General features: G+C 53.3%; 1 protein-coding gene and 1 long non-coding RNA gene across 10 annotated transcripts in view; both read left to right on the top strand.

The window, feature by feature from the left end:
* Positions 1–12,811: 12,811 nt before the first annotated feature.
* LOC121059118 lies at positions 12,812–19,140 on the top strand. Its single transcript, XR_005814439.1, has 3 exons — positions 12,812–13,242; positions 14,007–14,225; positions 15,066–19,140. It is a non-coding gene; the product is annotated as an uncharacterized LOC121059118 (long non-coding RNA).
* A 275-nt stretch (positions 19,141–19,415) lies between these two features.
* The window catches only part of RAP1A (RAP1A, member of RAS oncogene family), a 38,310-nt gene continuing 31,445 nt past the window's right edge, over positions 19,416–26,280 (top strand). For 2 of the 9 annotated variants that reach the window (XM_040535465.1, XM_040535471.1), the window contains exon 1: positions 19,416–19,537. The gene's annotated coding sequence lies outside the window, so the exon portion shown is untranslated. Of the gene's footprint in view, positions 19,538–20,392; positions 21,789–26,158; positions 26,267–26,280 lie in introns of those variants that run through there. The other 7 variants (XM_040535472.1, XM_040535477.1, XM_040535473.1 and 4 more) reach the window with 6 other exon arrangements.

Below are 26,280 nucleotides of genomic sequence, written 5' to 3'. Positions count from 1 at the left end.
GCTCCTGCCTTCGTGGGGCTCCCAGTGCTCCGTGGCAGCAGTGCTGGTGCTGGGGGGGCTGGCTGCTTGCTGGGCCTGCGGTCCCGCCATCTCCGGGGTGAGACGTGTCCTGGGGCAGGAGGCACGTGCCTGGTGTGTTTTCACAGACTGGCATGGACCGGAGCTCAGAGGGGTCTCCCAGCGGGTGCTGTGAGAGGCTGCAGGCTCTTCCTCGCTGTCCCCGGGCACCCATTTCCCAAGCCCCAGCCTCTTCTGCAGCCGGGAGGTGAGCTGGGGCAGGAGGCACCTCTGCAGACATTCAGGCTGACCCTGAGATACAGCGCAAGGCTCTGACAGCCCCCAAACAGACATAAGCAGCTACAGCCGGGGAGAGCAGGAACTGCTGATCCTGAACTGTCACAAATACCCAAATCCACCCTTTTGTCTGCTGTAACCCTGTGTCAAACTCCTGCAGCGTGCCGCGATTGAATCCAGCAGGTTGACAGGAGAGCTGACATTAACCTTTTGCACTAATTTTGCCCCTGCTAACAGTTCTTTCTTTAAAAGTATTTGCTTCGTCTTTTCAGATCTATTTATGGAAAGTGTGTCTTAAATTGGTGAAGCTACAAAGAAATGCTCTGGCATGATGCCACAGAACAAATGTCCCTATAAATGCTGGGGTAGTCTAGGACGTAACAAGAAGCCAGATCCTGGCTGCCAGATCTCTGCTTGCACAGAAAACAGAACAACAAAATGAGGACCCAGCCTCATGTGGGGGCTCAGCAGGGGTTGCACAGCCTGAAAATACCACGACCCAGCTCAACGGGGCAGCAGCCCCCACTTGTGGAAAGCTGAGCAGGAAGGTAAATGAGCAGCCTTTGTATGAAGTTTTGCTTACAGCAGCCCACAAATGTTAATAGCATTAGATCTTCCTACACCTTTTTCTTAGAAGGCATTTGCTTTCCAAAGGGAACACCATCCCTGCCTAAAACCATGTAACCCTGTTCGTCCCACCAGCACGCAGGCTGTTGCGCACCTTTCTGTCTGTCCTTTCAGCAGCTGAGGACTGGAGATGTGTTGCAGAAAACGCCTGTAAGTCGGTGCCCGTGCTGCCTGCGTGGCTGCATCTGGCTGCATGCCCAGCTCGTGCAACACACAAAGCCCGCATTTCCCAGGCTGTAGGTGGGGTGAGAAATGCTTCATCATTTCAGGACCCTCAGCCCAGGCTGCACAAGAGGCTTCTGCAGGCGTTACTGTGAGAGGAGTGAACTGTCGGGTTCCCTACAGGTACATAATTAACCTGGGCTTTCCTTGCCCTCAGAACTTTCTCCTTTTCCCTGCAACTTGTTTGTTCATACCAGGGGCCGTAAGGAGACAGGGCAGCATGCTGGGCACAGCAGCAAACTGAGACTTCGCAGAGCTGTGAAGCTATTTGAGGTGCACACTAGGGAGCTGTGGGATGCTTTGTGCAGTAGGGAGATCAGCAACACCGCTGCCTGTTCAGTGATCACACTGAATAACTGTGTCGAATTTCGAGCCCAAAAGAAAAAGGCCGGGAGTGTTCTGTGCCGTGCAGTCCCACGGCAGGAGGCAGAGCACAGATCTGCTCCTTCCCCCCCAGCGCATCCCCCAGGGAGGCACAGCCAGGGGACCTTTGGTCAGCGGGGCGAGGCGAGAGCACGCGTGGTGAGCACCAGCCCCTGCGCTTCTAAGGGAACATAAATCCAAAGGGAAAAATCCCTTTGGGATTTCCCATCCCCACTGATTCGGCCAAGGGCGATGCCGTCAAACGCAGCTGAACTGCACCTGCCCTGGCCGGGGCCGGACCGGGGCGTTTCCGCCCCGCACACCCCCTGTTCCCACCACGTCTCTGCCAGGGAGGCACAAGGCGTGCTTATTTTCTTCAGATGCTTCCTCCACCAGGCAGCATCTGTTTCCTGTCCTAAACACAAAGCAACCAGGTTGCCAGGCTGTTGCAACTCCTCTGTCACTAAGGGAGGACGAGCCCGTGCTGTGGCCCCGCGCGAGCACCGAGCGCCCTGCCCAGCCCCGGGTGCTGCGGCCCTGCTGCCTCCTGCTGCGGGCGCTCGGCTCCTTTCCCACTGCCCTCCTCCAGCCCCCGCACCAGGAAACACAGGGCTGGAGGTTTGTACGGCTTGCAAAGCGATTAAGCACTCCCCAAACAGAGGAGCCAAATGGGGTCGGATCTGGCGTGGGGTTGGGGACTGTTGTGGCGTGGAAGCCACCTCTTTGTCCCTGTCTCGCCATTCCCTTGCAGGCATCCAACCCCAGCCACCGACCTGCGGGCTCCCTCGTTCACTTCTGCACCAAATTGTGCTCCTGTGAGCACGAGCTGTGCTGCTGCCGAAGGGCTGGGCCGTGCGAAGGACGGCAGCTCACTGCTGCTGGCTTAGAGAAGCACATGGCTGAGCTCCGGCAGCAAAGCTCTGTACAGCAGGGCTGACAGTCCTCTGCTGATGTCTAGACTGTGTGTACATATAAATATATACTGCCGTAGTATATAATCCTTCTGCTGATGTGCTTGGAGTATTTGGACCCCTTTGCTGCCAAAGACAGCATATTGTGTTTCATAAAAATAGTTGTGATTTGAAGCAGGCCTTTTTGCATGCGGTGATGAAGCTGGCGGCAGGAAGAGCTGTGCGTAAGAAATGTTGGGCTTGGCTGTGCAGAGGTGCAGGATTCATTCATTCCCCCCTCTTTGTTTCCCCAGCACCTTGTAGGCCCAATCCAGCCGGCCTCGTGGTGCAGGGCGCGGGTGCAGGATGCAGGGTGCAGGCTGAGCTCCGCGGAGCTGGGGCCATCCCCGGGGGCGAGAAACTCAGCCGGGGATTTGCTGCCGCTCAAAATCACCCGCCTGTAAGCGGGCTGCAGCTGGAATAAGTTTGTGAGCCAGCAATTTAAGGCTTTGTTCGAGATTAGGATTCAAAGGTGTATTTTTAGATCCTGCTATTTAGCTGGCTCCCTGGTGCCTGCAGTGCTCTAAGCGGTGCACAGCGCACACGCTGGTGCCAGGGTGGGCACCGGGGCACGATCCAGTGCGGCACAGTTCAGGGGTGCCGTAGTTCAGTGGGGTTAAAGAGCGCTTCGGATCCTGGTCCCCGAGTGCTCGATGGATTTGCCATTTAAAGGCTGTAGTCAGCTTGCTGTTTCTTGGATGGCTCCAGCGAAAGGCTTCCAGCTATTCCCCAAGGATCCTCCTACATCCTGGTGAGATAAGGATCAGGAAGGGAATGGTCTATCTGCAATCTCAGCAGGGCTCTGAGCACAGATTCTCTTTTTGCATTGGGGGTGGAGAAGAGAAGAGATTTTATAGAAAAAAAAATATATTTCTAAGTGGTACACGTGAAAAAAAAAAAATCCCATAACAATGATCTTATCGTGTGACTCAACAATAGCAACAGTCCATTTTTGTTCTGGCAGGGATGTAAAACACTTGCAGGGACAGAAAGCAGCCTTCTGGCAGGCAGCGCTGCCCAGGCACCCCGTGCTGGGCTCGCTCCAGCCGTGCCCAGCGCCTGCGCTCGCGTGCGGAGCCTGTGCCCTGTGCGTGCCTAGGCCTCGGGACATGAGGGACCACCCAGCGTTACCTGCCCACCTCTCCTGCCCACCTGCCTTGCAGGAGGGGCTCAGCTGTCCCTCTCCATCCCTCTGCCAGGGGACACGTGCCCCCTGATCCCCAAAGCCATGTCCAGCACCGAACACCCAGAGAGTTGTACCTGCTCCTCGTCAGCCGGGGCTGCCAGCTGCAGACCGCGGCTCTGAAGATGGGAAGGGTACAGAGTTTCCTGGCATTTCCAGCACCCCGGCTGTCAGCGTGCTGTCCCCATCACGTGTGACACACGGGCTGAGCATGCAGGAGGGACCCCTGATGCCAGCCCGGCCCGGAGCCCTGTGCCAGGGCCCAGCAGGGGTTTGGCTACGGCACGGCGTGCTCTCACGCTCTGCGCACACGTGGTGGGGACGTGGCCGCGTCCCTGCACACAGCACCCACCCCTGGGCCAGAAGGGGTGGGGGGATTTTTTGCTGGGACTCTGAAATGTAACGTTTACCTGGAAAGAAATTTTTTTAAAAAAAAAAAAAAAGAAAAGATGATAAATTGAGACCCGGTGACTGGAGACGGATGCCCCTCCTGGCTGTTCCTTGCCTTTAAAGGAAGTGAAAGCAAAGCAGAGAGAGGATGTGAATGTGAAGCAGGGTCACATCTGGTTTAACAGACAGTGATTGTGGCTGGGTGAATAATGAGCTGAAATGAGATTTCAGAGCCTGGCATTAGTGCCTGAGGACAAGTCATGTCACTGCTCCGTGCCTCAGTTTCCCTGTCCTTGTGAAGAGGATGGGGAATCTGACCTTCCCGGGGCTCTGTGAGCTGCAAAGAGCTGGACAGGAGCAGCGACGTCTTGCTCCCCAGACACTGCTGAAAATTCCCACTGGGGCGTCGTTCCACCTGCCCCGTGGGTACAGAGCAGTTATGTTGGAGAAACACAGTCAATATTTCTCACAGATGGGAAAAGCTGAGGGAAATGCTTCCCCCAGTCTGCACACAGCTTTACTGAAAGACAAAATTCATTACTCCTAGAATCCAGATTTTGTTCCAAAAATGGTTTCAACCACTATCAAAAGCAAATTGTCAGTAGAGAATCAGATCTGGAAAACTCCTCACTGCAGACTGCTTTTTATGGAAAATACATGGGGTTTTTCTCTCTCTCTCTTTTTTTTTTTTTTCATAAATACACACTCTGTAGGAACTAGGTGCCAAAGAACAGCCAGAAAAAAGTGCAAGAATATATAAATATGTATGCTCCTAACTGCTCCCCAGTGCATGCAAGAGCAGTGCATAGCCTCAGTCGTGCAGAGCCTGAACATTATAAATAATTATATGAAAAGCAGAACACCGGAGTGGCCATGCCGATGCTGTGCCTCTTCTGGTGCTTGCAGGTCCGTGAGCCTGCTGGTGCCACGAGGAGCCCAGCGGCGCGGGGGCCGCCTGCATCACTGGCGTTCTCCTGGTGTTCTCGCCCCTGGCAGACCAAAGGCTGGGCAACGCGAAGGGACAGCCCAGCAACCTCCTTTCCCCGCTGATATTGCCGTCGTGACCACTGCAGGCTCCCGTACCCCACCAAGGGCTGTCTCTGGCCAGTCTCCCATGAATCAGAATTTGTCCATATTATCTGAGGATGTCTGGCGTGGTGACAGCCTATTTATTTTGCAGAACAACACAACTGAGACGGCTTCTTCTGCTCTTTCAAGCTGTTTTGCAATACTCAGGAAATACAACTTTTTGAAATATTTTGTTCCCAGAGGTGATTTCTCCGACTTGTTGCACAGCGATGCACAGACTTCACCCATCAAGCAATCATAGTTTTGAGTAGTCGTCTCCTATATACCATTAGAGGAAATTACTCTCAATTTCTTTGTAAAAGCCTTTCTGCATAGCTGTTATCGTGCACCTGACAGGTGGCAGCAAACGCACGATCCTGCCAGGGCCCAGCAGCTGCCAGTCACCACGCCGTGCCGAACGCATCCTCACCAGACAGAACTTTCCATTCACTCTCTTCAGTAGAGATTGTTTTAATATCCCATTAAAATAACGTAAAATAAATCACGGAGAGATGAAAGGGAGGTTCAAGCTGGCAGAAGATTCTTTAAAGAGGCACTATTTATACAAATCGTCTAGCTGACATGATAGGAACTGTTTTGACGTTTTATAAACCATTCTGCTGATAATTTTACATCTAAGCCTGGCAAGACTGCGGGAGACAGAATGAGGGGGAAACACCAGGGCCAGGAGCCAAGGGCCTGAGCTCTCTCCCCAGCTCTTACTTCTGACCCCCAGGGAATTATTTCGCTGCAGCAGGCTGCAACTGGCGGCAGCCCCATCCTGACCCCCTCCTGGCTGCCTGGGAGCACGCGGGGAAACGAAATTCAGCGGCTTCTCCTTACAGCTCAGCTCCAGCAAGGGCTGAACGGACCCTGCCTGAAATGTGCAGCTCGAACACCAACCACAGTCAATAAATGTGCTGGTTATGGGGTCACCAAATGGTTCTTAGTTTTGACTGCATCTCAGCATGAGTATTAAGGTGCACATTGAGACTGCAACCACACTAAAAAGCCCTCCAGAAACAAGCCGTATGCATGGATTAAGCAGGGATTTACTGGCATTTGCTTGCTTCTGAACAGTACAATTGCCTTTCGTCTCCCAGAGCAAAAATACTCCCAGAGCAAAAATACAAAACTTAGACAAATTATTGAAGATATAGGCTCTTCAATCCAACAAAAAAACTGAAGGCACGGCCATTTGTTGTCATTTAAAACCCCATTAACACTTTCTGAAGAGCAGCGCTGGCTCCATTGCCCTGGCTACCGTTCAAGCCAGACAATTATTTTCAGCCTCTCCACACTCTGCGCGTACTTGACCGGATTTCACCTTCCCACCCAGCCCCCGCCCGCAGCTGCCTCCCTCCTGGGCGCTGGGTTTGGTCCGGCCCCGCTGCCCCGCAGGGCGCCTGTGCCAGCGCTCCTCCTGCAGCTGCTGGGTGCCGTGGGTGCGTGCAGGGCCCTGATGCTGAGCAAAGCCGTGGTGAAGGGGCGCAGCCTGTGCCCGCTGCCGGGTGCCAGTGGGTCCGGCAGGTGACAGCACCGTGTCCCCAGCCCTCCTCTGCCCTGCCTTGGTTGCATTGTAAATCACACGGTGACGAGACCGAGGAGGAACAGGCGGCCTCGCAGCGCCTCACAGACGCAGCAATGGCGCCCAGGGACTTGCCTGCCTCCTCCAGCAGGTTTCTGCTCTGCTTTTGCTTCCTACCCCAGCCTGTCTCCCACGTTGCTTCCTCATTTTTTCCTTTCGTCTCCACCTCCATCCTTTCTCCCAAGCTCCTGTTCGTGCTGCTGATGCTCGGCTCCCCCCTGCCCCCAGGGAGACGCTCGCTCTGACACCTTCTCAAGGGCTTCTGCCCCAGTGAGCAGACCTGCACCAGGCCACTCTGTTTCTGCCTCCCCTCCGCCCTCGTCCACTTTCCCAGCTTGTGCACGGATGGTCTGCCACTCCTGGTGGCTGCATTCACAGCTTCCAGCCTGCCTGGCCGCTGCAGCCACCCGCTCCGCCCGGCAGCGAGGAGCCACACTCACAAGTGCGAATGGGCGAAGTTTGTTGGCCACAGTGCCAAAAGCCCCAGCCTGGCTTAAGCCAAAGCAACTTTTTATTTTCTTGGTTTTGGGACTGGATGAAAAATCTGTAAAATTCTGTTTTGCTGATGAGCTTTACCCAGCGGTTTTCTTTACATCTTTCGCTGTGTTTCCGCTGAACACCTGGTGAGTTGCGGACCTGCGCTGCAGCAGACCTGAGCGCAGCGGCAGCAGCACAAGAGGTGCAGAGCTCAGCTCCTCCTCAGCCGCCCCCAGCCATGCCACATCCTGCCCTCCCCTTCCCCAGGACTGGCTTCACACCTGCCCTTGTGCACAGGGTGAGTGCTCCGGGACAGGGAACACCTTTGTGCAATTTATTTATGAAGCATGACTCGGTCACAGGCTGGCACTCAGGGACTCATTCAGCAGCAGCAGTGTAACTACTCACAGGTGGTGGGAGGGGGGAGTTTATGTTTTCCTTGTATAGCTTGTAAGTGCTTTTTTCCTGCCTTAAGTTCTCTAATCAAACTGAGGTTTTATTTATAGTACGGCCATTTATGCCTGGGTAAGCCCAGAGCAGCCCTGGTGGCTTGGAAGGATCGGCTCTGGACTCCCATGGGTGCAGCAAGCAGCAGGACTTGGTCCTGAGGCCGCAGCAGTCCTGTCGCAGACGGAAGCAGTGACCCCCCGGTGCCTTTTGGACAGATTTTGGAGCCGATTGCTCCATGACACGGGCACAGCGGCCCTGATGCCGGGGTGGCCTTAAGGCTGGGCTGCCCAGGACCCCTGGACCCCTGCCACGTCCCCCCAGGGGCTGCTGCCTGGGGGCTGCTGCCTGGGGGCTGCTGGGGGACCCAGGCCTTCACGACGTGCCGAGGTGCAGCTTGCAGCGGGAAGGGGCTGTCGACTCACCACAGCACCTTCCTGCGACAGCGAGTGAAGGACAGACACAAACGGAGGTGCCTGGGAGGAAGGAAAGGCTGTCAGTGTGTATTCGACCAGGGGTGCTGCCAAAACCAACGCCTTTCCCAGGGGCTGCTCCTGCGTGGGCACAAAGCCCCCAGCGCCTCGGCAGCTCCCGGCACCTCGGCGGCCGGGCGGTGGGGGCTGGATGCAGCCCGGAGCTGGGCAGTGGCCAGCGGCCGCGGGGGGCTCTGCAGGAAGGAAGCACTGTTTGTATCTCTTTATTTTTAATTCATTTGTATTTGGATCCAGCCCTTTCCATGATGTATGGCAGCAATTGAGGCCTCTTTTGTTCTGTGATTAACTCAGAGAGGCTGCTTGGGAAAAACGGGGTTCATTTTTCCTTACTGCCTATTTGCAGCGAAATGTGCACAGATCTCTCAATAAAGTGGAAAACTCAGCTTTTCTGATCACACTCATTGCCACAATTGCTGCCCTGATTTTTAGGGAAATAAATAGTTTTTAAACACTAGCCTCAGCACACAGGCTCTGAGTCTCAGAACAATACGTCAGGAGTTTGCCCATAAGTTGGGCTGGCACTGGAGAAATTGCGATGTGCTTATTCTACAGTGAAAGGGAATTTAATCTGAGCATGTTGCTGGCTAAATAATAATGAAACATTTGTTACTGGCCTGACAATGAGATTTAGGGCCTGTTTTGCGCAGCTTTACAGCACCTCAGAGCCCAATAAGGAGCCACAAGGTAGTGGGACGGCTGCATTATGCGAGATTTGATGGTGCAACCGTCACATTTCTCGCTGAAGAAGAAAGATGGGACGTGCGTGCCTGGAAGCACGGTGAGATAAAGCAGCAGTGTTTCCATCTCCTCAGCTCCTCGCAGTTTCCGCTGCGCTTCGAAGGCACGGGGCGGGGGTGGGAGGGAGCTGCTGAGCTCAGCTTTGTTCACTTTTGAGGCAGGAAATGCAAATTGTGCTCGCTGGGCTTTCTGCGCCACCGGAGGGAGGGGGCCGGCAGCGCAGCCGCCCCTGGGCTCTGGAGCTGGGGGGCACTGCCACCCCTGCCCCTCATGAAGCTGCTTGCTGTGCCCCGGCCGGTGTTTGGTTTCCTTATCTCGTGGAAGTTTAATTTGCAGAGGAAATCCTGTGGCTGGCATCGGCGCAGCCTCGTGCCGCGCTCGCAGCCGTGCAGGCAGGAAGGGTTTCCAGGGCACCGCGTTACCGGCGGGCGGGCGAGCACGGCCGAGGCTCCGCACAGATAACACGCGCGAGGGTAAATCACAGCCTTTCAGGTTACTTGGCTACCCAAGGCAAACACTTTAATCGGCTCTCAAAATAGAAAGGCCGCTCTGACAAATGGGCGATTTATTGCCACCCTGAGCGCTCTGCAGGAGCGGGGGGGCTGCGGGTGCCATCCGGTGCCTGCGGTGAGCGCATGGCGCTGGGCACCCGCAGAGCCCAGCACCTGCACCCAGCCCGGTGGCGTGGTGGGGAGGGAGGGGGTCAGTCGGATTTTGTGTTTTAAAGGGTGGGGAAACCGCGGCTCACACTAGCAGTCACCTCAAGAGGTGCTTACCCTCGCTGTCAAAGGGTTGCATCTCGCTTTTGGCTCTTGGGGCCGCTGGAAGCCCGCTGGCCAGTTCCTCCCGTGTTTTCACACCCTGTGTCAGGTGTGGACCAGGGCTGCCATGGCCAGGGCTGGACTCGACTGGCCTGTGCAGAGCCACAGCCAGCTCCCTGTTCCTCCGGCCTTAAAGAAAATAGCAGTAGCGGCTGCGGGAGCAGCTTCACCACGTGGATCAGGTACCACCAGGAAGCAGCTGTGGGCATCCGTGGGAGGAGGTGATCCCAGTGTCCGGCTCCAGCTCCTGTTCCTGGTGCCACAGCTCAGCCCCTCTGTCTGCCCCAGGGCGCAGCTCAGGCAGAGCGGGGACAATCACGGAGCAGCCGCCGCCTGCAGGACTTGGAAGAGATGAGTCTGAGGGAGCGGCACTCGTATTGCTCCAGGGTCACAAAGTTGCTGCTGGCACTGCTCGCCCGCTCACAGTCCAAGGAAAACATCCCTCCCAGCCTGCCTGGCAGAGCGGGGCTCCTCCAGCGCAGCTCATCCCGGCCCCATCCATCCCTCCTCTCCCTGCCTCGGCCTCACCAGCGCCGGCAGCTCCTGTCCCCATCACCGCAGCAGGGGACACGGGGACAGGAGCACGGGCTGTGCCACGGCACTGGGGGGAGAGCTGGCCGGGGTGCGGAAGAGAGGCAGCTCCCAGCCAGGGGCTCTGGACCCCAAATCCATTGCCCTCTATAACTGATGCCACTGGCACCGGCACCGCACAGTGGGGAAGCGTCGCAGCGTCAGCAGGGCGATGGCAGTGGGCAGGCAGCAGGGAGGCTCATGCTGCGGGGTCTTAGAAGTCACAGCGCAAGTCGCTGTGCACGGAGCAGACGTGGTGACAGTGGAAGAACCACAAGGAGGACATTTCTTAGCAATTGAAATAGCGATATTAGTCATTCTGTTTCTGCATCAAGCTTCAATGGAAAAAAACAGCATGCGAGCCAGAACACCTGCTAGTTATGAAGGCTCCTGGTAAAGCAGCAGAAAGCAACCAAGCGCCAGCACAGCCAGCGTCCCAGAGCTGCTGCTCACTGACCTGGGTCCCGGTAGTGACACTGGTGTGCCTGGAAGCTCCCAGTGGGAGTGACAGAGAGACACGTCCCCACTTCCCACCTGCATGGCAGCCAGGTGGGCTCCGGAGCAGGGGCAGCGTGCGGGGCTGGAGGACGCAGCGTGGGGCCGGTGATGGAGCCGAGCTGGGAGCCCTGCCTGCGCCCGCCAGTGGCAGCAGCCGTCAGCGAGAACCAGCCCGCCTGGAACGCGGCCCTGCACCACAAACAGAGCGCAGGCAGTGAAACAGCTGATGGGACAGGCTGATATCTTTGTGGTTTCTGTAACTTTAGAAATCCAGGTGGAGTTTTCTGGTTTTATGGGAGCGCTCAGAACTGGCCCCAGTTACCCCATGAACTTGGCAAATATTACAGCACCTTCAGACGTGGGTATGTCCAATGGGACAGCAGTTCTTGGGAGACTTCCTGGCTGTTTTGAATAAATGTGAGATTTATGGGAAGATAAATACCCTCATCCATGGCATGCTTGTTCCTTGAGAAAACAGCCTCGGGGCTGCGGTTTCGTTCCCGTCCTCCCCACGATGCAGACACAACGCTGGTGACTCGCTGCACGCTGGCGCTGCCTGTGGTTCGCTCTGACATCCAGCCACCCACTGCAGCGTGTGGTGGGAAGCAGGAGACCAGGGGGCCCAAAACCCCGGTGTTTGCCCCAGCTGCTCACACATGTGGGGTCCTTGCGTTCCTGACATCTGCAACTGAAGGCGAGGGCTGGCTCCAGCCAGCAGCTCTTCAGGGCTGTGGCTCTGAGGCAGAAAGAAAATATCCCTGTGGTCTGTGGGTGAGGCACAAGGAGAGGGAGCTGAATTTTAGCCCATGAGACCTTAGTCTCCCCCCCATCAGTCCTACACCGATACCATCGCTACATCCACATGCAAGAGTTTGTCATAATCGAGTGGGCACACCTTTGGAAAGCAAGAGGCTTCGGTGATGGGTACAAAGAGGGAAACAAAGCACAGTGCAGGAGACCCAGGTGGCTGCATTTGCTTTGAAGGCTTGTGAGTTGAAGGGAAAGCTCTTGAAGCTTTTGCAAGTGGATGCGGGCAGAGGAGCCAAAGTTGCTCGTTGATGCTGAACCAAGCAGGCAAGCACCCGAAGCGCTGCTGGCCCCTTCCTGTCTGAGGAAGCTGGAGCAGCCCTGCACGCTGCAGGCGGTGGTGGCACCAAGCGGCACCGGTGGCACTGAGCGGCACCGGCGGCTCGCACCGACACGAGGCGCAGGCTGGCCTGCTTCTCCGCGCTCCCCATCTGCTGTGTTTCTCACATCATATGCAACTGTTTTATCTTTGCTCATTTCTATTGCTAAACACTGGCTGGGAGATGAGCTATTTTAAAATGCATCTGCTGTTATTTATGCAAACACTTTCCTTTCAAAGGGCAAGCAGAGGAAAGTGCTGAAAGCCAAAGCACCCCCAAATGTTTCTGGGATGTAACTGGGCTTCTCCTCTGCTGGCGATGCAGACGCGTGTGCTGCTTGCTACCGACAAACGCGGCAGCTGAACTTTTGGAGAGTTTGCCTCCTTCCATGCTCTTTAGCTAGGACGGGCAGCTCAGCCCGCAGCGCAGCGGTGCCCGGGCATGGGGGCGACCCCTCGGCACAGTGCCCAGCTCTCACCAGCCACCAGAGCTGCCCCGCAGGGGCTCCATGGGAGGGGAAACCCCCGGGGATGGAGAACCTCGCGCCAGATGTCCAGTCCTTGCTCAGGCAAAATTTCCAGTCAACTGAGTCATAACTGCGGGGGAAATTACTCACTAATCTGGTGAGGAGGCAACAGCTGATTTCAGTGAGGAGTCGTGTTTTTGCTGCCGGTTTGATGGTGGCTGCGATGTGCTGCTCCTGTCCAAAACGACCAAGGGGTCTTCCCTGTGGGGTGAAACATTTCCTTTCCAGCACAGTCTGTGAGGAGGCACAGGTGCTCTGTGCTGCCTCTTATTCAATGTTTGCTGTACTGTTAATGTAAAGTAATGGCCTTTCTGTAGGAAAACACCTACTCTTTCCTGAACAAGGAGTATAAAGCTGGCATTATTAGCCTACGTTCAGGAAACAATCAGAAAATGGAGAATGCTATCGTAAGACTAAGTGTAACTGTAATTGTAATTACAACAGAAGGAGCTGAGAAGCGGCCTCTCCTGCAGCAGCCATCCCACAACAAGCTCCTGCTGACACCGATGGCAGGAGCACTGGGACATTGCTGGGGCATGCCAGAGAGGCTCTGAGGCCGTGAGATGTCCTAGGACAGCACAGCAGCACTAATTGGAAACACACCACTCTTACCAGGCACAGGTGAGCTCGTTATTAGCTCACTGATGCCTTTATAAACCCTGTCCTGAGCCTTGGGTCTGCTCTGGCTGCTGGGGGTGCTGCTGGCCTGGGGGCTCTGGGACAGCTGGATGGGGGTGAGGGCAGCCCAAGGGCTGTCTGAAGGTGTTGGGGTTCCTGCACTTCTGATCCCTGAGTGTTGGCATCCTCCGGCACTGACCCTGGAAGGGACCAGCTCTCAGCTGGGAGGAATCAAGGATTGGTAAGGAAGAAATAATCTCGTACATCTCAAGGGGGTTCCTGCAGCTTGCAGGCATGTGGTTGGGTTGCTGCTTCTAGTGGCTTGCCTAAAGTTACCCCCAGGCTATACTGCAGTCATTAAGCAATGCTGTTGAAGCAAAGAAAGTACTTAAAACCCATGAAAGGAAACATGGCAGAAAGTACTTGTTGAATTAAGCTTTCTACCATTTCAGAATATGTAATATTTAATCCCAATGCACTGTTTGTCTCACTGTGTGGGGTTGCCAATGCACCTGCAAAGTCATAGGAGAGTCCCTGACTTTGTCTAGTACTTAAAACTTAACTTTTCTTTTTGTTTTCCTTTTTTTTTCTTTTTCCTATGCTGCCATCCTGCTCTCTGGGCTGCCTGATTCATTTTTCATTTTTACAAACTGGTGATAGAAAAATGGCAACTGCCTCTGCTCCAGGAGCAGGCAGCAGCTGTTGTGCAGGATGAGCCCTGGTACCTGGGAGGCATGTAGAGGCACCACCTCGTTGTGTGGGGTGAGTGGGTGCTCGGAGCTCAACTACTGTACAGGAAGAAGTAGGGGTTATAGGGGGGTAACAGCAGAAAACATGCGGTTGCAGCTGTATTTGAGCAGCGAGCACAGTTTCAGCTGCAGGAGCGATGCTTGCTCATTTTGAACTCTGCTGTCTCAGCCTTTGTGCTCGAGGTGTTTCCTCCCCTGTGAGGGTACTGCGAGGTTCAGTCTCCTCACTTGGCTCTGTGCAATGCAAATCCTGCAGGTCGGATCAGGCCACTCTCGAGTTGTGTGTGGGATAGGTGAGGTCAGGCCGCTGGTTGTGCTGTGCTACAAGGAACACAAAATGTGGATTTCTGCATGGACGCCGGCCCAAACTGCCACGCACTTGTCAGAGGGTTTGCCGTGTATCCTACAAATGCATGTGTTACACTTTCACCTTTGTGTGACTGCATCCCGGAGTGTGCTGTGCACCCTGCCTGGGGTAAGCATCCTTCCCTTTCATGGGGGAGTGAAATGTTTTTGTTGTTTTCCCTTTCAGTGGCCAGCACAAGGAAGAGGCAGGGCTGGCTTTCTGCTTGGCGAGGCTGCTTGGGTGTTTCCCCTTTGCTGATACCCATGTTTACAGCTGGGCTGGGGGTCGGAATAAACTTTAATAACTGAAGAAGAGTTCCCTGATAAAGCAGTTGCAGGCAATACCTCTTCCAGCTTTTCCTCTCCAAAGAGTTGAGTGTCCAGCTGAAAGCAGTGTGCGTGCACTGGCCATCCTCTGCGCTGCACTTGAGATGCAGAGGACCATGGGCACACTTCTGCCCAGCTTGGTGCCATCCCAGCAAGAAACTCTAGTGTTTCCATCCCTTCTCTGCAGGGAACAGTGAGAGTGGCCTGGATAAAGAGGGGACCTGGCTGTCACCCATTGTCACCCCCACACATGCAGCCTGAGATTAGGAAGTATCTGCAATTAGAAAGCAAGGAAGGGGTACACAGGCCAAGGTCTTACATTCAGCTACTGTTTTAGTGCTCTCAGGGCCACTTCTTACTAGCAGCCTTCTTGCCTAGTAAATTCTAGGCTGCTACTGTTTTGGACAAGTAAATTCTTGCTTGTAGAAAGCAAATAGTAAAATCAGCCCATTATGTTGCCATTAGACTAAAAACTGGGAAATGCTGTGCATGATAATAAGCAGCTCCCTGCTGTACCTGAGCAGCAGGAAGTGTGATTTGTGCTTCCTTCCCCAGCGAGTTTCACAGCCTCCTATGGTATTTATTTATAAAAACCCCAAACCAGAAACCTGCACTGGTCTCTGCCTTTCTCCCTACTCTGCAGAATTGCAAAGAGCAAACACCAGGCTGACACCAGGCTCTTCTGGTGTGCTTGCAAGTCAGGATGATGTTCAGGAAGCTGCATGAGAAGTCATCGTCCTATCTCCTGTTCAGAGAGATCAGCAAGAGCCATGGAGGAGGAAGCCCTGGGCACCCTGGTCCTATTGATGCAGGGAGCCTCATCCTTGCTGCGGTCCCTGTTCGGGTTCAACCTCTGTTTTCAGGCAACAACACTGATTCTGGTTGAGCTGGCAGAGGAGAAGGGCAGCAGCACCAGTTGTCCTGGGATGTAGCCCGTGGAAGAGCCAGGCTTTCCCCTCGGAAGACCCCAGACCTCTCATGGAGGACCACAGTGGGACCAACCTGGGCACAGGGAGCCTGCTGCAGCACAGGGAGCAGTGTTTTGTGCAGGGCCAGTGCTGCCCTGGGCAGGGGACTCTTGTCCGGGGCCTTGCCAGGCGTGATGGTGCTCCACCATCCTCCATGTCCCAAACAAGGCTGCGGCACCTGGTGAGCACTGCGTGATGGTGCGGGAGGGAGCGTGGCTCGGGGACCCCTGCGGCCACACCACCAGCCAAGGGAGCTGCTGGCAGTGCAGTGTTGGTGGCTGCTGGCATGCACTGCTCAGAGCATAATTGACTCATTAGGACTAATGATATGCTGCAGTCTCAACTGTAAAGAAAATATTATGTTTGCACTTCAAAAGCTCACGCTGAGCTCTTTGTAATGAGTATTTTTTTTCTGATTCTTTCATGACTATTTTTTTAAATAAGTTTAGAGGGGACCAGTTCCTCTTTGTGCAGTTAGTAAATTCAAGTGGTCAGAACACAACCATCAAAAAATCAGGATCTTTTAACAACAGGAGTGATGATAATGTACTAGCATTCTGTGCAGTGACAGATGCACTTTCATTTAAATGCACTGCTGATGTGTTTTACTGAGCTGACTTCTCTCTAGTCCTGTGATTCTATCAGCTAGGAATCCAGGCTCATTATGCAATTGCAAGTCATTTCTGGATTTCATTAAATCAGCAAATGGGCATTAGCTAGATATTTACATCAGCTCAACTTGTGATAATTTATCCAATTGGACAATTATTTTAGAAAAAAAAATGTCCTGAAGGATCATGATTCATTTTCATCTGCCTGGATAACTGTCAGTACAACCCCTGCAGCTCAGCTGCATGACCAAGGAATCGCAGTCCTGCTGCAGGTGCCGGCAATTGCCCTGCTGTCCATCCAGGCTTTCACTGCTGCCACATGGGAAAGGGGGAGTGTAATGCTGGTGCAACTTAATATCAATGGATTTAGATTGGGGAATTAAAAAAAAAAAAATTTGTGGCAATTCACATTTTATTTAAATAGAAGGGTCAAGTTTTTAAATAAAACTACAGTGTTAAGGACCACTGAACACCTTGGGCTGTGTCCAGGACACAACAGGTTGTATCCTGCATGTGGCAGGATGTAGGCTTAATTCTCTTTCCGCTGTGACCTTGTGGTGTTGCTGAGGTGGTGTGGAGTAGGAATCTGCAGCTTTGGGATGTGAGCAGATCACACCCCTTCCTAGCAGGTGCAGGTGATGACTTCAGAGAGGTCCCTGAAATAATAGGGTTTGCTATAAACTGGAAATGCTCTGAGGGAGGAACAAGGTGTGGAAAGTGCAGATGTGGGATTTAACACCATGTGTTGACAGCCTGAAATTGCTGATGAGCAAGCACCTGTTACACAAGAGATAAGGTGCAGGAGCACAGAGGTGAACCTGGCCTGGTGATGGAAGTCTGCCTGTGGGACCATACCTGTTCTGCTCACAGAAAGGGCAGGCTGTGGGGCTGGGAGAAATGAGCACCTGGATTTATTCGCTGTTGAAGTCAGAAGTCCCTCTGGCTGCACCTGAGCTTGGACTGCTGTTTCCTTCTCCTTTTCTAATCCTCTCATAACCAGTTTCATATCCAGATTTAATTTCATGTACTTGCAAAGTCTGACTCAGCAATAAATATTATCAGCTTCCATTTAAACCTGCAGAAAACTTGAGAGGAAAAAAAGTCAACCTTCCCAGAACAAACATTAAATAAGCCCTTCATTTTGCTGAATCAGGCCCTGAGTGTGCCTGGACCCTTATTGTTTTGAAACTTAAGATGACCCACAACCGATGAAATAGATAAAAGCACACGATTCATTGGATATAATAAAATTCCTCAGGCAGTAGTGCTGAGTGGGAAAAGCTGCAGATGTATTGATATTTGGGATAAAGTTTATTAAAAATTTAGCTTTAAAGGAAATCTAAGTAAAATATGTTCCTCTGGTAAAGCCTCGCTCATAACGCCTCCAAGTATACCAAGCCTCTTAAAGGCTGTGAGCAGTGTCTCCTCCTACAGCTTCTATCCCCAAGAATGATTTTTCTTTTTACTGACTTCGCAGCTTTTAAAAAAGCAGTTACTACTGATATTTTGTTCCTGCCTGTTTTCCAGATACAGCCTTGTATTTTTAACAACATACAGCTAGTAACTTACTAAGTTTACAGATTCCACGATGAAATACTTGAGTTCAGAGGAAACAGCAAGTTGTACAGCCAGCAGTGTCAAGCATCCTTAAAGGTGGGGATGATCCACCCACACCAGCAGCCCCACTGCAAGAGGAGGGACTGGGAGCGCTGCTGCTCAGGTTGGCAAGTCTGAGTCCTGCAGAGAAAGAGAATGTGGAAATCCTGCTCAGACTGCCCTGCCTCCAGCTATACAAATTGAGACAGTGATTCACCTGCTTGCTTCCAGCACGGTGGTCCCTAGAGAAGGAGATACCTCTCTAGGACCTGAGCTATAAAGAACAGGGATTTATAGATCAGTATCAGCAGACATGAGTAATACCTGGAAGCAAAATTCTCCGCGCTATACTTCTACTGCATGCACAGACTGCGAGCAGAGCTAAAGCACTGTTTTGCTTTGATTAGAGTGGAGGACAGGAGTGGGGACTCTGAGCTGCATTCAGCTCCAGGCCACTGACTTGCTAGGAATTTTGGATAAGTCATTTAATCCCCATCTTAGTTTCCTCATCTGTAAAGCCTGGGGAATAAAATTTTGCTTTTTGGCTGGAGCTCAGGCTGAAAGGAAATGTAACTACAAGAATACTGTTCCATGCTCAGATTTTAACAGATTTGCTTGTGCCCTGAAGTTGTGTGAGTGAACGCAGCAGAGGGCTCTGGGAGGGCACTGGTGTTGCCTGCTGCTGTGCCCATGCTGCTGCCATGGCTCTCGTCCTTTGTCTATGCCTCACCTTGAGTGTCCCCAGGGACAGCTGCAGTCCTTGCTGTGTCCCTGCTTATGTAAGGAGGCGACGCTGTGCTTGCAGGCATGCACCAGCTCTGCATTGTGGCACTCAGAGCTATACAGCCAAACCATGCAGTTACAGCTCTTCATGGGGCACTTACACATTTCAACTAGCAATAATGTTTTTATTTCCAATTTATTGAAATTAATTGTTGACATTAGCTTTTCTTAAGTGTACATACACTATACTGTACAGCTGAATTACAGTTTGTGCTAGGACCAGGGAAATGACCTAACTGGTTACAGAACACAAGGCCCTATGCAGTGAATGTGGTGAACTTCTGACCCTTTAGACATAGCTGCTGCCACTCACAGTCCCAGTGACAGAAAGATGACATCGCAGTACGTATTGCTTCCACTTTCTGTATTTCATATTCTCCTTAATTACAACTCTATTATACATATATTTCAGTATTACAGTTCTTAATCCTTTATGGCTGCATTATTAAAAAAAATTACATTACTAAAGTGCTGTTTCAGAAAACATTTTTTAGGTTGAAAAGCTGCCCGGATGACGGCAGCTCCGCTGGGGGAGCTCCCAGCCCCGGTACGCCCCGCACGGGCAGCGCACCCCACCCTGCACTGCTGTCAGCGTGCCTGCCTTGATAAAGAAATGCTCTTGGCCTAATTATCTGCTTGGTCCCTGCCAGGCCTGTTGTCACCCAGAGCCATCGTTCCTTCCCTTCTGCCTGCCCAAGCACCCGCACCCTCTCGCCCGCTGTGCAGGGCTGGGCGAGGAGCGGGGTGCTGCAGGGGGTCCCCACAGGCCCAGGGGGTCCCGGTGCTACCGGAGCAGGGGGTGCAAAGGCAGCAGCAGGGCCACGGCACCGTTCGGCCTTCCAAGGCAGCGGTGGGAGGCCAAGGCCCGGTGCGGGGCCCGAGGCGGGTGCCTCAGGCGGGCGCCCTCCACCCGGAGCGGCACCGGAGTGCCCGGTCCGGACCCCGGCACCTGCCCGGTCCCCGCGGGGGCTCCGCAGGGACGCCTGCCGCCTCCCGGAACTTTTCTCGGGCCTCCCCGGCCCCGGCCCCGGCCGGGTCCCGCCCCGCTGGCTCCTCCCCAGGCCGCGGCCGGTGAGGGCGGAGCGGAGGCGCCGCCGCCGCCGCGCACAGCAGCCGAGCCCCGAGCCGAGCGGCGGCGGGCGGCCCGGCAGGCGGCGGTGAGCGGGGCGGAGGGCGGCGGGGGAAGGGGACGGGAAGCGGGGCGCGGGCGGGGGAGGGTCCCGCGGGCGGCTGCGGGCGGCTCCGGGCGCCCCCGCTGAGCCCCGGCCGCGGTGAGGACGGAGCGGGCCGGGCGGGGGGACGGCCCCGGGGCTCGGGCCGCAGGGGGGGGCCGCGGCGCCCTGCCCTCGCCCCCGGGGCCGGGGCGGTGTCAGCGCGGGCGGGCCGAGCGCTGCTCCCGGGGGGCCGCGGCGCTGCCATGCCCGCGGCCGGGGGGTGGCGGCGGCTGCACGGCCCCTGCCCCGCTGGGGCGGGTGCCCGGGGGCGGCGGGGGGCTCCCGTCCCGTCCCGTCCCGCTGCAGGGCTGCCCGGCCCCCGGCCATCCATCTTGGGCCGGCCCTGGCGGGGTGTAGCGCCGTCCGGGCCGGGGCTGAGGCTGCCTCCGGAGCCTCCCGGCCCCAGCCCCGGAGGGGTGCAGCTGCGCCCCGGGAAATCACCGGGATTCCTCCGGTGCCTGCCGCGGCCGGGTGCGCGTCCCGCAGCCCCCGGGGGTGCCACGGGGCGCGGAACGCAGCGAGGGGCGCTCCCGGCCCCGGCGACACCGGAGGCGAACGGGGTCGAGGCCGGAACCGAGCGGGAGAAGGGGCCGGGGAGAGGCTGGGTGCTGCCCGGGGGGGCTCGGTCAGGGCCCGGTGGCTCCGCTCCTCGCCCTGGCCGAGGTTCCCTCCCCCCCCCGCCGCTCCCCGCCCGGCCCCGGCGCAGGCCGCTCCCGCCCGGCGGCGGCCTCCGGCCCCGTCCAGCCCCGCAGCGGCCGCCGCGCCTCCCCCGGCCGGGTCGGGAGGAGCCGGGCCCTGGGTGCGGGGCTCCCCTGGGTGCCGTGCCCCGAGCGGCGCCCCGTGCTCCGGCCGGAGGACTTCGGCCTGGCCCTGCGGAGCGGAGCTGAGGGCGGCTCTCGGGACTTTGCTTCGCTGGCGGCCCGGGCAGAGCAGCGAGCAGGAAGGGCACGCCATGGAAACTGCTGCTTGTTGTTCTTTCAGTGACTTGACAAGGGCGACGGCATTTCTTAAAGCAGTTGTTTCATTTGAAAGTGCCTGTCTGCCTTTAGAGCGTCCTATCAGTGCTTCTTATCGTTTCTGTCGCTTCTGTAATTTTGTTTGAGTAGCAGTATTGTTCAGAATAGAAAGAGACAGCAGATTATTGCGTGGAGGGAACTGGCTGCTTAACTGAGTCGCTGCCTCTACTATGAAATATTCCCCTGGTTTGGGTTTTGTTGGTGCGTTTTCTGCGTGAAACAATCTGTCAGGAGTTCTCACTGGTGCTAGCACGGCCCTCGGGTTCAGGCAGACATTAATGTGGGAGTTCTGGGGCTTTTGGACAGTTGTGGACACAGGCAGGGAGAAACAGAAAGTAATGCGTTACCAGTCAGAGGCGTGTGCCTGTCTGAGAAGTTATCAGAAATGAGGCAATGCAGAGGGAAGTTTTAAATGTAACACCCATGCTTTTGTGGTATCTGCGACTTCATTATTTCACAGAAGCGGTGTAGGTCACCATGCCCAAAGTATGAAATACTTTCTGATTGTTCTGACATCGTTATCGTGTTGCTATAGTGACTTCATTACGGTGGGAATGCCATGCTCGCGTCGTGTTGCTATGGAAAAAATCAGCGTTATAAATAAAAATATTTAAGGTTCTGTTCATCGTCGTGGCAGAAAAAAAAAAGTCATCGGTTTGTTGACACGATTGCCTGAAGCCTGACCCCGGGTTCCGACAGAAGTTTTTAATGCAGGGCTGGAGATAGGGAATCGCCCGTCCTGGCCCAGCAGAGCGTCCCTTCGGAGCGGAGATGGGCTGCGAACGCACCCATCGTTTGCCAAGGCGGAGTCGGCAGGAAGCGCTGCGCTCCCGTGGACGGATCTAAAAATAATCTGTTTTCATGCGCAGGATTTTCACCCGATCACGCAGCAGGCAGAGAGGAGTAGTTGTGTTCTGTCAGACTGAGATCGCGTCACAGGGAAGTGAGTTGTGCTTCTTACAAACAGATGTTGCCTACGGCCCCGCTCTCGCAGGACAGCGCATCCAGCAGGGCGCAGTTGGCAGGGCCAGGGCCTGTGCGCGGTGCAAAAGACATCTGGGAGGTGTTGGGGGGCCCAGGCGGGCTGGAAGAGCCCGGAGGTGCCGTCCGCGGCCTCAGCGAAGCGAGGAGCCGGGGCTGTCGTCACATGTCTTGGCTCTGGGCTGGCAGTTTGTAGGGTAAGTAGCTTTGCCGAAGATTTTGAGGACTGCGTGCCAAACAGGGACTAAATTACTAGCACAGTGTAACGCCACTGACACGTTAATGCTTTTATTTAGAGACTAATGTTTATGCAATTTATCAAAATAGTTTATATTTGAAACCATAAGCTGCAAGAATACAGACACAAACTATTTGTGATCCATTTCACATTTGCTCATCCAGTCTGAGGGCACTGTCTTTTCTTAAGAGAAATTGAACTGTAATTAAATGACAGCAGTGAAACATGTGGACCTACTCTAATGTCAGAGTTTTAATTTTATATTAAATCACAATCTGGAGACATAAACAACTCTAAGCATTTGTTTGTACTAATACGTTGTAGTGTTTCGTCTTGTACCATGTGTGCACACAGTGTACTTGGTGGAACATGAAAACTTTTCAGGATATTAATGCGAGAGACTTCCTATTTTATTGCTTTTCGTTTCTGATGTGCCAGGGTAATGTTAAACATCAAGCACTTCTAGTAACTGGGCGTGTTTCATTCTGCAGAAGCAGATTCGAGAGAGACCTGACTTTTAAAACCCAGCCAAGTCCTGGGGTTGTGTTTGGATTTTTTTTTTTTTACATTGACTTTTTTTTTCCCAAGAGCAGTTAGTGGGTGTGGGGGTTAGAGTACAGCCTGAATTCACATTATGCTGAGCTCTGTAGTAGTTATTGATTTGCTTTTACTCAGATTAAAGGGCTTGTTGTTTATTCTGTAGCAGCATAAGTTCATGTAACAATTCAGCTGCAGTTGTGCATGATCCTAATGTCCAGTAGTTACGCTCAGTTCGCTGATCTTTTTCTTAGGTTAATTGAACTGTTTCTTGTATTCAGTAGATGATAGGTTATTAAACAGAACTGTAATGAAAACATCCTGTTAAAAGGGTGCTCATAAACCCCAGGGTCAATTTTTTACTTGTGTATTTGTGTTTGCACTTTGCAAAAGCTACTGATCATGCAAACATGACTCCTAATGGCTGAGATAAGTAAGGATGTTAGGAAGTTGGAAAGGAAACTTCCTCTTGCTGAGCTCTCTTGTTTGATCCAGCCTGTCTTGTTGAGATGCTGAAACCTATGTGAGGTGCTTGGTTTTATTTGTTACGGTACTGAAGTGTGGTGGCAGCCAGGATTTGAGATCATTCCGGTTCCTGACCTGCTTTCCGGGTGCATGTTAATGTCCTAAAAAGTTCACCTCTCAAGCAGTGTTCTCCGTGGGTTATATCCTGGCATCACGAGTACAGAAAGGGTAAAGGAGGACCTAGCTTTTTGTTCATAAAGGCACAGATTGGAACATGAGTACGGCTCTGAGCTCTCTGATGTTAGCAGAAAATACAGTATGCTCTCCACTGCTAGTGTAGCAAATATAATCAGGTTCAGTCTATTTTGTTTCATGAAAATGGTGAAATAGATTTATTTCAGTCCTAGGTATACAAGCGGTAAATTTCATTAGGTAGTCCAGTAGGGGAGAGACAGTTTTCATGGGTAAAGCATTTCCCAAAATGCTTGACTTTTTTTTTTTTCTAAAGCTATACAGTTAGAAGAAGTAGTAGATGTTTTCATCCTTTGAAGTTGTATATGAGATTAGAGCTCTAAGGCATGTCACAGATTTAACTCCTTTGCTTTCCCATTGTCAGTTTTTTTTTTTTTTTTATCGTTGAGCTGTCAGGAGCACTTGGAAGCAGGAAGCAATTAGGAGACCAACTGATCCATTTTAGTGTCCCCAACACTGACTAATACTAGAGTGAAAAAAAATCCATGTTGAAGCAATGTAAGCTGTCTGTGGGTATACTTTTTATATAAATATATTGACATAGAAATAACTTTTGATTAGCCTGCATATTTACTTAAAACTCACATGTTGAAAACAATAGAATCTAGCCACATACGACATTATTTCTGTGTATCAGTGCTTAGCTTTCTTCACTACAAGCCCTCTACCCCCTAGGAAAGTTAGCGCAAGACTGATAACCTACTTGAATATTCTTTGACAGTCCAGGCCTGATGCAGTTTAGATTTGTGTGTGTGACAGTCCTGTGTTCTGACTTGACCCGAGGTTGTCGCGCCCTGGTCTGAGCTGTGTGGCTGGTGAGGTTTTGCAGTCTGTGTTTGTGTCCGGGCGCCCAGCAGGTCCCAGCTGCCAGCGGAGGGAGGTGGCAGCTTCGGGCCAGGTCGCAGCACTGAGACCGGCAAAGGGACCGACTGGTTGAACTTAAACAGGCTCTCCAGAATGAATGGCTTCCTTTGATTATAAAACAGACAAGAGTTTTAGAGTACGTGCTGTTTTTCCTAGCTATATTGCTGAGTTTTTTAATAATATGCTTTTTAGGCTGCTACTTAGCTAGAAAACCTGGCATTCGACTTAGCATTTGTTAATGTAAGATTTTTAGGAGAAACCTGGTTATATAGTACATGAAAGGGGATGTTATGTTTTGTAAAGTATCACCAGGAAGGAAAGCAGCTACTAGATTAAAAAGCATTAGAGCAAGCATTGAGGCTCCAGCCTCGTGTGTTCAGGGTTAATTTGTTTTTCCTCCTGTGTCAGAGCTGGCCATGGAAAAGCATCCTCCAGGGTCGGAGTGGATTCACTGTGGGTGACAGCCTTGAGGGGCAGAGGAGGTAACTTGTGTTTTTGTAGGTAGCGTCTTCCATGTCAAAAGATGGTTTTTCCGATGACTTGTGGCATGGTACACGAAGTGGAGGTTTTTAATGCCTGCGCAGACCGGTTTACCCTGTAGCGTTAGAAGCAAAGGAAAACGAGAATATTTGACAGACGCTGCTGTGCGGATGAGCAGGGTAGGTCCCGAGGTGCGTTGAACACGTCGCTTGGCAGGAGCGGCCCGGGTTGCAGCGAGGGGGACGCCAGAGGAAAGGAAGGGCAGGCGGCCCCCTCTGGAGCAGGGGTCGGGGCAGAGGCCTTAGGAGAGGTGTTTTGTGGTCCGGGGGCTGCCCTCGGGTTCGCAGGGCTCACGCGGTGCGCTGGGTTTTGTGGTCACCGCATGCAGCTCGCACGTGTCGTGCACCCCGGCGTTTCCCAAGCTCTGCCACTCGTGCTCTTTGCTGTTGGGGTAACTCAAGGAGCTGAGCTAGCTGAAAGCTGAGCCTGCCCAAGAAATATAGAGGTAGTTTTCAGCCAGATCACTGCTTGCTCTGACTCGCTGAGTGGTTGTGCAAGTACCAGTGCTGGTGGAGGGAAGGAGCTGCAGAGAGAACAGGAATACCCCTTTCGGCAGCAGCTGACACTTAAATTGACTTAAAATGGTCAAAACCTGCTGCTTGTGACTACGTGTGACTTCGGCAGCACCTTTCTGTCAGTCCTGCAGTACAGGTAACGCAGCGGCTCTCTGCTTTCCCTGCCACGTTTGGAAGCACACGACCTGCGGGTTACTCTGGCCGGTGGGTGCGTGGGTGAGTATTTGTTGCCTGCCCCCCCCCAGCGGTAACAGGCTGCGGTCTGCAAGGAGCAGCTTGTGTTTTTGGGGAGTTGATACCAAGCTGCCTTTCTGTTGCAACAACTTCAGGGTCCTTGCTGCTTGTTTTCAGGTGGCTCTGCTGCTTGTGTTGGTGACCTTTCAGAGATCACTTGTGTGTTGGTTTGACACGTCTGCTGGCTGCCCGACACCTCTCAGAGGGATAAAAGGCTCGTTATTGGAAACTACCCTTGCTTTCCTGTGGCAGTGATAACTCTGTTAATTACTGCCTGTCTTCTGAGCTCCCCTCTTCTGGAGAGAGGGGAGTGCAGGGAGGTTGGACGGACCCGAGCAGCAGTGGAGCATCGTGCAGGGCACGGTGCCTGCCTGGCTGCTGGTGCCCGGTGTTTGTGCTGCAGCACTTCCCTGCGGTGCTAGGCCTACTGATGCTATTTCACTTCCAGGCTTGGTGTGCAACGAGTTTTGATTTCTAAAGCTCTGAACGGGGCAGAAACTGGTTACTGAGATCACTTCTCCCTTTGCAAGTGCTGCAGTAATTAAGGTTGTCTCAGGTAGTCCATTTAATGATATTGAAATTGAGGAGGCTGTGGGAAGATGGGTGGCGTTCAAGGAGGAGGCACTGCCTGAGTGTTACATTCCTAATCAGAAACGGTGTGTTTAAACTTACGTTGCGTTCATCTCTTGTGGGAAGATCCTTTGAGGTGTGTGTGGGAAGAAATGGGACACTAGAAACATTCCTTCATTTTGATCACCAATTGTTTGGGGTTTTATAACTTTTATATCTGCAGGTTACACTCAGAACACTGTAGGCAAGCAGTACATCTAATTAAAGATGAGATTTAAAGCTGTTTGTGTTGTGTCTGCTTCTGTTTGTGATACTAGTCCACTGGGCACGACGGCGTGCTCTTTTCTCACAGTGTCAACTGATTGTAGCAGGCAGGAGAGATCTGCATGAATCTGAATGCGGCCACATGAAGACAATGTTTTGATCTTTGCTGCTGCTCCTGCTGCAAGTGGTCCAGCAGGTACTGGGTGCTGG

Source organism: Cygnus olor, chromosome 24 (assembly GCF_009769625.2).
Source record: "Cygnus olor isolate bCygOlo1 chromosome 24, bCygOlo1.pri.v2, whole genome shotgun sequence".
Classification (NCBI taxonomy): Eukaryota; Metazoa; Chordata; class Aves; order Anseriformes; family Anatidae; genus Cygnus; species Cygnus olor.
The sequence above is the reverse complement of the archived record's forward strand: the minus strand, read 5'-3'. Positions and strand labels throughout refer to the sequence as shown.